The following is a 9,283-nucleotide window of genomic DNA, read 5'->3' on the forward strand; positions in this document are numbered from 1 at the left end:
TCTACTTTTTTTTAAGCAAGTTGTTACAGTTAATAAGGACAGAAGGAACATATATTTCAGAAAACTTTTTTTTTTCGTTTGGTTTTGGCCTCGCCCTTTTGAAAGAGCCAAATGGGAGTTCTTTATTTCAATGAAAAACTTCAAATTAAGTTCCCAAGTCGCGCTAATACAATTGAACAATCGATGTATTCATCGAAACGTCCGAAACCCTCACTTGCTCCTCAAGACATGCAGTGGGGACCCTCGTTCATTTTTTTTTGGGACCAAAACGAGAGTCCATTTTATTAATACTAAAAAAAAATCAGATACACACACTAATAGCCACTTAAGGCTTGAAAAAGAAAAAGCACTCAAAGAAAGCCTAGAAATACAACCTAACACACAAACTGAACCAAAACACAAACAAGAACCTAAAGTACTAGTTAGAAGAGAGAAGAAAAAAACAAAAACACACAGAGATAAACTAAAAGCAAGAAGGCACCTTAACCAATACCAGTTCTATCCAAACTGCCAAGACAACCAGTTGCATCAGTACTCCTTCGACCAACTTCCTCCCCAACAAACTGACCTAATCCTGTAGTGCAAGCAGTACCAAACCAAGACCCCTCATTTGACAAGAGTTTGGCAAGAGGGGGCGGAGGTTGGACAAAACAAGTTTTCTGCTGTAGCCAAGCCACAATGTGCTGCTCTCCAAATAAAATGCTGAACTTTAGGAGGTACTTTAAGCTTCCAAAATTCACTCCAAAGTCTACCCAATATCACATAGGAAGACTCAGGTCTCATCCTCCTAGTAATGCACTTGCCATTTTTCAACTCAGCATATCCAGTCTTCACAGAATATGTCCCATTCTTGCTACCTGACCAAATTAGTTTATCCCCTCTTTCCAACGAAGATAAAGGGATTTGTAGTATCTTCTGAACTATTTTAACATTAAACGGTCCATAAAGGAGCTCATTCTTCCACTGTCCATCTTCCATGAGATCACTAACCAACATTTATGAGTCAAAAGAATTATTTTCCCCAGAACACTTCAAAGCACATTCCCCCACCCATCTATCTTCTCATACCCTCACCTTCCTACCATTTCCAATTCTCCAGGTTAGATTCTATTTCAAGAAATCCCTGCCTTCTAAGATGCTAGACCAACCCCATGAAGCTCTCCTAACCTTGCTAGCATCTAGAAAATCAGAATGAGGAAAGTATAGGCCCTTTAGCATTTTAGCCCACAAAGCATCAGGATTTTGGATTATTCTCCACGCAATCTTTGCTAACATGGCTAGATTAAAATCAGCAAAGTCTCTGAATCCTAAGCCACCTTTCTTCTTCTGTGATGTCATGATATCCCATGCTTTCCAGTGGATCCCATCTCCTTCCAAACCCTTCTCCCACCAGAATCTAGAGATAAGCCTATCAAACTCTTTGCAAGTTTTCATAGGCATTTTGAACCAAGTCATGGGGTAAACAGGAACAGCATTAGCCACAACCTTAATCAAGATTTCCTTTCTAGCTTGAGTAAGATATTTCTGTTTCCATCCTTGAATCTTCTTTATCATCTTATCACGAATGAAAGCAAATGACTCAGCCTTTGACTTGCTCCAAATAATAGGGAGGCCAAGGTATTTCCCTGGATCTCTAGTTTCTTTAATTTCAAGCCATCTACAAACACAGTTTCTTCTATTTTCATCAGTGTTTGCAGAAAAGTAAATTCCAGATTTCTCTAGGTTAACCTATTGTCTAGAGGCATTGCCATACATTGCAAAAATCTTCTTTAACCTTCTACAATTTTTCCTTGAAGCCTTCATAAAGAATAGAGAATCATCTGCAAAAAGGCAGTGCGACAGAATTGGACGAGAATGACTCAATTTAATGCCTTCAAGTTCACCTCTTTCCACATTCTTCTCAATCATGTTGGATAACACATCCACAATCAAGATGAAAAGATAAGGTGACAGACGGTCACCTTGTCTTATCCCCTTTTTGGAATCACCTCTGCAATTCTTTTCCCATAAAGCATTATTGAGTACCTTACTGATCTAACACAGCTCATGATACATGCAACCCATCTTGACTCAAAACCCAACTTCAACATAACATGCTGAAGAAAATCCCATTCAATTTTTTCATAGGCTTGCTCATGTCCATTTTCAAGGCAAAGTCAAATTTGTTAACTCCCCTCCTTCTTTTCAGATAGTGGAAAGCCTCATGTGCCAGAATAATGTTGTCATGGATCATTCTTCCTTCAACAAAAGCACACTGATTCTCAGATATTATCTTCGGCATCAAAGACTTCATTCTATTAGTCAAGACCTTTGAAAGCACTTTATAACAACAATTACAAAGGCTTATAGGTTTATACTGAGTGACTACTTCAGGTTTATCAATTTTTGGAATCATTACCAAATTAGTAAAGTTGATAGGATCAATCAAGACACCATTTTCTACACAATTTTTCACCAATTCAAACAGCTTATCTCCTACGATTTCCCAAGAGCAATGAAAAAATTGCCCAATGAGACCATCAGGACCAGGGGCTTTCCTCCCTCCCATCTAGAAACAAGCTGGCTTGACTTCTTTAGTTATAGCTCTCATTAGGTGCATATTATCAGTCTCTGAGATTTTACAGTCAACATATCTGATTGCCTCAGAGAAATTCCGCTCCCCAGAATTTGTAAACAAGCTTCTATAGTAACTGGTAAATTCTTCTGCTATAGCATAATCCTCTTCCAACCATCTGCCACTTTCATTTTCCAATCTCAAGATTTTGTTTCTTGCCCTCTCACTACAAAAAAATATGTTAATTCTAGCGGTTATGGTGTTACATTTCTAGCGGTTTTAACCGCTACAAATAACATTTGTAGCGGTTAACGAAACCGCTAGAAAAACAGGTGTTAGAAAAAATTTCTAGCGGTTATCTCAACCGCTACACATCATGGTCAAAACGATAGAACATTTCTAGCGGTTACGAACCGCTAGAAATTATCTGAAGGAGACACATTACTAGCGGTTACAAAACCGCTAGAAACCTGCTAAACGGGAATTAAATAATTTCAGTAGCGCGCGAAAATTACTAGCGGTTATAGAACCGCTAGAAATGTTTGGGAAATTAAATTTTCACACCAATTGAATTTTTAGAATGGCGGGAAAATTTTCTAGCGGTTCTTAACCGCTAGAAAGTTTGGCGCGAAATTTAAATTTGACGAAATATTTCTAGCGGTTCTGAACCGCTAGAAATGTTTACCGTGCTAGAAAAAAAAATTTATGGTTTTTCATATTATAATTTTAAAAACCATTAAATAAATTATTTTGAAGAATTTTTGTTAATTTGTATAATTAGTTATATGTTACATTTTATATATTCAAATTTTGTAATAAAAAATATGTAATTAAATTATGAATGTGTTAAAAGAAGTGAATTTAATCTAACAAGATAATTTAATTGAATATTTAATAAGATAGTTGAATTGAAGATGATATATTTTGGAATATTGAACCTATAGTATTAAGTTGATGAGTATTTGAATCAGTTGAGGAGGGCATGACAAATGTGGAGAAGAAAAATCTGAAAGGAAAGGAGAAATAAATATGTTAGTAAATTTTAAATAAAAACAAATAAAAGATACAATGAATTATAAAATAAAATTCACTTACCATAGAGTAAAGAGAAAAAAATCACAATATGAGATAGTAAGAAAAAAAGAGAGAATTATGAAGAAGAATAGGAGAGGAAGGAAAAGAGATGGAGTAAATGAATGTAGAGAAGATATGGTATTTATAGAGATCAGCGACACATTTGTAGCGGTGTTTTTGTAGCGTTTTATAACATTTTGTAGCTGTTATTCATTTTCTAGCGTATATAAAAGCGCTAGTAATTAGTAGCGGTTACATATGTAGCGGTTATTAACCGCTAGAAAGTTAGTATTTTTTATTTTTAAAATCTGAACGAATTTTAATTTACAGGTATGTATTTTGTAGCGGTTCATAACCGCTACAAATTTTTTCACGATATTGTAATTTGTAGCGGTTATTAACCGCTACAAATTACAATTTCGTGAAAATTGTAATTTGTAGCGGTTAATAACCGCTACAAATGAAAATTTTTTTATTTTTAAAAAAATTTTACGAATTTTAATTTATACATATGTATTTATGGACGAAAAATTTGTTAAATAATTTATTTTGGATGCTGCTACTCTCCATCATCATCCGGCCTGAAAGGACATATTTTAAAAAAATTTGTTAAATTTATGTTGTATTTGGAAAAAATTAGTAATTAGTAGTTAATTATTTAAATAATTTAAGAAAAGACGTGTACCTGATAAGTGGCAAATTATCATCTCCTTGAGGAAAGAAGTCTTCAAAATTCGAGGGTTGGAAGGGTTCACTGTCGTAAATAATGTCACCATCACCCATATCGTAAAGATCCCGTGGCTTGAGGTGAACGACCATATTCCAGTCTTTATGTTTCTCGTCCTCGACATAGTAAATTTGGTGTGCCTCAGAAGCAAGGATATATGGCTCATCATCTTCAGATGCCCCCGTATGAATAAGTCTTGAGAAATTGACTGAGGTGATGCCCAAATGGTCAGTAGCGAGTCCCCGTGAAGTTGTCGTATTTGCCCAGGAGCATTTGAACAGTGTCACGGTGAAAAGCTGGTAAGTCAACTCAATAATGTCAATTAGCTTTCCATAGTAAGTGACGCCTCCAAAGCGCATATCGCCATCACTACTGCTAGCATAACATCTCGTTCCGAATGTCCCGCAAACTCCAGAGTTTTGTGTGAGCAATCCCTGATCACGTGCAACCGTACAGAACTTGAAGCCGTTGACATTGTACGCGGTAAACCTCCGTGCATGGTCTAACGGACCGAGAGAAAGAGCTCTGAATTCATCTGTGTATGGGCTGTTGTCATTACGTATTCGACGTGTAAACCAACTGGGAAACTCTTTGTGGACTCTTTTATCAATGTCAGCAGAACGCGCACGGCCCCGTAGCTGACGCCTGAGATAACTCCTAAACTCACTATAGTAAAGTGTAATTTGTTAGAAGAGTCAATAAGAAACAAATATAAAGTGTAAAAGCTAGTGAGCTTATATGATATATATACTTACTGCATGAAGGGTTCAACTTGGCTGCAATTTATCAAAACGTGTCTGTGTGCCTGGAGTTTCTCTGTAGGAGTGAGTCTGAAGAATTCATATCCTCCAACTGGTTTCCCAACAGGAGGAAATAAAGTTGACGTGGAAGGACCGGGAGGAGAATCATCTACGCGACGCGGGCGGTTAAAAGATGTCTCCATGTCATCAAAGTACCTCGAACAGAAAGTTAGGACCTCATCTCCGGAATAACCTTCTGCTATTGACCCCTCAGGCCATGCCTTATTCCTAACATATGATTTTAATTTTCCCAAGTACCTGTAAGTTAAAATTGCATTAATAATTACGAGTAAATGAAAGAACAATGTGAAATTTAAAGAGGCGGGAATAAAAGATAATCTAGTACCTCTCTATAGGGTACATCCATCGATAGTGAACTGGGCCAGCAACCTTTGCTTCTCGAACAAGGTGGACAGTCAAGTGAACCATAACAGTAAAGAATGATGGAGGAAATATCATCTCCAAGTGACAAAGTGTAAGAATAATTTTATTTTGCAGCTGATCAAGCTCTTCCGCTACCAAGACCTTCGCACACAACTTCTTGAAAAATGAACATAATTCTACCAAAACCACCGATACATCAGAAGGAAGTGTGTTTTTCAAGGCCAATGGAAGTAACTGTTGCATAAGAACATGAGAGTCATGACTTTTCAACCCAGTAACCTTTCGAGCCTGCAGATCGATACACCTTGAGATGTTGCTAGAATATCCATCTGGTACTTTTATGTTCTTCAACGTCGAGAGGAAGATATCCTTGTTCTGCTTTGTCAAGGTGAATTTAGCTGGCTGAAACTTGTCGTTTTCATCAGGCCAAGCCTCTTCACGAATTCCCCAGGCCCGTAAATCTTTTCTAGCTGCGAGATGGTCTTTGGACTTTCCAGCTTCATTGAGCAACGTATATAGCACATTATCGCACACATTTTTTTCAATGTGCATAACATCCAAACTGTGTCGTAGCAAATTAGATTCCCAATAAGGAAGAGTGAAAAATATGCTTCTCTTCCGCCATTGCATAGGTTGCGTATCAGATGTCCCACGAGATCGTCGTCCCAATCGTTCGGGATCCACACTCTTACCAAACTCGATATGAACATCTTCTAACTGCCGCAAAATATCCATACCAGACAAAGTAACAGGAGGATCTCTCTTCTCCTGTTTCCCATCGAAGCGAATCCGTTGCAATCTAAGTCTGTGCTTGGAATCAAGGAACCGTCGATGTCCTATGAAGCACCACTTGCGACTGTGTGGAAGGCGACATGGCACAGAATCAAAATTGCACTCAGGACAGGCCAACCCAGTATGCACATTCCAGCCAGACAAAGTTCCCAAACCGGGAAAATCACTTATTGTCCACATCAAGGCTGCACGGAGATTGAATAGTTGCTTGTCATGTGAGTCATATGCCTCAACACCATTCGTCCATAGGTCGAGCAATTCGTGTATCAACGGTTGCAGGTATACGTCAATATCATTTCCTGGTGCTTTCTTGCCAGGAATGATCATGGAAAGCAAAAAGGAGCTCTGCTTCATGCACATCCAAGGTGGTAGATTGTATGGAATTAACACCACCGGCCAGATACTGTAACTTGTGCTCATGTTTCCGAAGGGATTAAAACCATCGGTTGCCAATGCAAGACGTACATTTCTAGGATCATTGGCAAAGTCTGGAAATTTCGCATCAAACGCTTTCCACGCCTCCGAGTCTCGTGGGTGCCTTAACCTACCATCTAGGTTTTCCTCAGTCGCGTGCCACCTCATGTGCTGAGCCATTTTTGATGACATATACATTCTTTGCAACCGTGGTTTCAAAGGAAAGTATCTAAGAAAATAATATATTAAAAATTTAAAATACCGAATATTTTTAGAGACGGAACAAGTAACACGCTGTAATAATTTGTACCTGAGAATTTTGGCCGGTTTCTTCTTTTGCTTCTTGCCCTTTCGTACCGACTTATAGCGTGACGTCTTGCATCTCGTACAAATCTCTTTGTTGGCATCATCTCCCCAGTATAGCATACAGTCGTTTGGGCATGCATCTATCTTCTTATAGTTCAAGCCAAGCTTGTTAATAATCTTTTTTGCTTCGTAAAAAGACGGAGGGAATTCAGCTTGGGGGAAAGCATCTCCCAGTAACTCCAGCAACATAGACATCGCCTTGTCAGTCATACCGCACAAGCATTTGATGTGATACAGCCTCACCAAGAATGACAACTTCGAATACTTTGTACACCCAGAATAAAGAGGCTTGTCAGCTTCGGTCATGAGGTCAAAAAATTCCCGAGCAGTTTCGTTTCTTAGAAACTCCGGTTGAGGTCCCTCTACTTCATCTTCGTTGGGATTCGAGCTTTCGTGAACACCAAAAGCATCACGCACAGCATCATTCACGGCATCGGCCTCATCCACTCGAACTCCCATCCGTGAAACTACTGGCACTGACTCAGCACCCATATCTAGCCGTTCCCCATGTAGTTGCCAAAATACGTACTCTCGCGGAAAAGGCTTAAAGATTAAATGTTCCCTAACAATATCTTTGGGATGCCACTTTTTGAAATTACATTTAGGACAGGGACACTGAATCTTACCATTTACGGCAGCATTGGCGAAAGCAAAATCCAAGAAATAGTTTAGACCAGCCAAGTATTGCGGAGTCGACCGGTGCAAGTTGATCCACGACCTATCCATGACTAATAATGCTCAAATTTCGTGAAAATATGCCACAGAGCTCAAAGAGAAGTTAAAATGAAATTCAGTTGAAGTGCTTCAGCTTATAAAGGAGGGTGGAGGAACGGTCATTTTTTTGTAGCGGTTACAAAACCGCTACAAATTTGTAGCGGTTTTAACGGAAAATTTCAATTTCCAGCGGTTATTAACCGCTAGAAATTCTAAATATCGGTTACAAACCGATAGAAATTTCTAGCGGTTTAACGGGAATTTTCTCTCCATCTGTTTTGAATTTTCTAGCGGTTTTATAACCGCTAGAAAATTCGGTCAAATTTGAGAATTTTCTAGCGGTCTAGAAAATTCTACAGTTTTAAAAATATTTATTAAATTAATAAATGATTATAGAATTATTTCGAGTAATTAATATGTTTAACGTGTTTAATAAATTGTAATGTTGATGTTGTAATAAATAAATAAATATTTCAATATTAATTAGTACTTGACATAAATAAAATTATAGAAATAAATCAATAAAGGAAACAAATAAATATAAAATTTAGATAAATATCTAAATAATATATAAAACCGTAAAATTAAGATTCTAATAAAATCCGATACAATGAAAGCAAATCATGGGTGGGGGGCAGAAGCAGCATCATCGGGATCATCCTCTGCTGAATCCTCCGGCTGACGGTGGGCAGGCCGCTCAACCTGCTGGGACTGGACTGGCGGATGGCGGGGTAGGGGCGGGACTGGTGGCATGTGTAGGTCGGGGATGTCAGGAACCGAGATGTTTGGAGCTATACTGACCACCACATGACGCAGAGCCGTAGCAGCTGCCAAGAGCTGGTCAAGCTGCGTCTGGAGCTGACGATCACGCTCCTGGAACTGACGATCACGCTCCACGATCCTGGCCTCGAACTCTTGTCTGAGCTCCTCTCGCAATTCCTCTGAAGATGAGGAACCCGGCCGCTTCGCACTCGCATGAGAGCTCCCAGCAGTATATGAAGGGCCAGCGCCACTTGAGCGGGGCAGCCTAGTCGGTGTAGGTCCAAGTCCAAGCCCGCTAACTCGACCAGGGTGCTGCGGCCGGCCAAGACCCGCTAAAAGTGAGGCGGTGGGATCCAAGGCAGACCCCTGAGACTCACGCAACTCGGAATCGACCTGAGTCATCCGTGCCTACCAAAATTAATATAAAGAAGTTAATTATAATATAATGATATCTACACTGTGATATTATATTAATATTTAATTTATTACTTACCGCTATCTCCTCAACCTCATCCGACGCACGCCCGTCTCGGGGTCTATACACCATCGGCCACATCTCGCCATAAGTGGGCGTGTATCCCCGCTCCTGCTGCGTCTTTTCTATCTGTAAATGAAATCAAAGAAATAATTAGTTACAAATTAAATACATCTACATATTTAATAAATTTATTTCAAGTACTCACAATCTCGTCATAA

Source organism: Neltuma alba, unplaced genomic scaffold (assembly GCF_004799145.2).
Source record: "Neltuma alba isolate B1F8T4 unplaced genomic scaffold, ASM479914v2 tig00011336_pilon, whole genome shotgun sequence".
NCBI lineage: Eukaryota > Viridiplantae > Streptophyta > Magnoliopsida > Fabales > Fabaceae > Neltuma > Neltuma alba.